Raw genomic sequence first — 890 nt, forward strand, 5'->3', positions numbered from 1 at the left:
CCCCCCCCCCAAAACTTTTATGCTTACCAAGCCTGCATTTTTTTATATAAAAAGTGCTGCAAAAAGTTTGATAATGTGAAATATTATTAGTTTAAAATAACTGTTTTCTATTTGAATACATGTTAAGATGTCATTTATTGCTGTGATGCAAAGCTGAATTTTCAGCAACATTACTCCAGTCTTCAGTGTCACATGATCCTACAGAAATTATTCTAATATGCTCAAGAAACATTATTTACTATCAGTGTTGAAACTGAATGTGATGCCTAATAGTTTTGTGTAAACACTGATGCCTTTTTATGGTTCTTTGATGGATAGAAAATTCAATAGAGTGTGTACAATCTCTCATTATCGATCAGATTGATGCGTCCTTGCTGAATACGTATTTATTTATTTAAAAGAAAGGTTTTGTTCTTTACAGAGAAATTTTTAATTAAACCCCATCTAATGTAGAGCAGTTCATTTTTTATCTGTCATACAATAATTTTGATGGCAGTTGGGGGTCTACAAAAAGGCCTAATGAAATGCAAATGTTGGTAATATAATAATTGTTTAATATGTGTTACCATTTTGTTTTCTCAAAAATTACTCTTACAAGAAATATATAATTATTTCAGATCATGATTTCAATAATGCAAAACAAACAACGCATGGCCTCTGTGGACTCTGTGGAGATTTTTTTAAATTTCATTCTATGCTTCTAGGAAGAGTTCGACCTTTTATTTCCAGTAATTAACTTTAAATGTCACATCAGTTTGCATAGTTTTCCTGTGAGTCTAAGATTCCTCTAACCATCTCTCTCTCTCTCTCTCTCTCTCTCTCTCTCTCTCTCTTTCTCTTTCTTTTTGGGTGTCTACTTCTCTTTCCCTCCCGTTTTTGGTGCCGCATGT

General features: G+C 32.6%; 1 protein-coding gene across 1 annotated transcript in view; it reads left to right on the top strand.

Moving 5' to 3' along the window:
- The window catches only part of LOC107600737 (sn1-specific diacylglycerol lipase alpha-like), a 57,362-nt gene that overhangs the window by 49,605 nt on the left and 6,867 nt on the right, over positions 1-890 (top strand). The window lies entirely within an intron of this gene.

The sequence above is a fragment of the Sinocyclocheilus grahami genome, unplaced genomic scaffold, assembly GCF_001515645.1.
Source record: "Sinocyclocheilus grahami isolate Dianchi unplaced genomic scaffold, SAMN03320097.WGS_v1.1 scaffold290.1, whole genome shotgun sequence".
Lineage (NCBI taxonomy): Eukaryota > Metazoa > Chordata > Actinopteri > Cypriniformes > Cyprinidae > Sinocyclocheilus > Sinocyclocheilus grahami.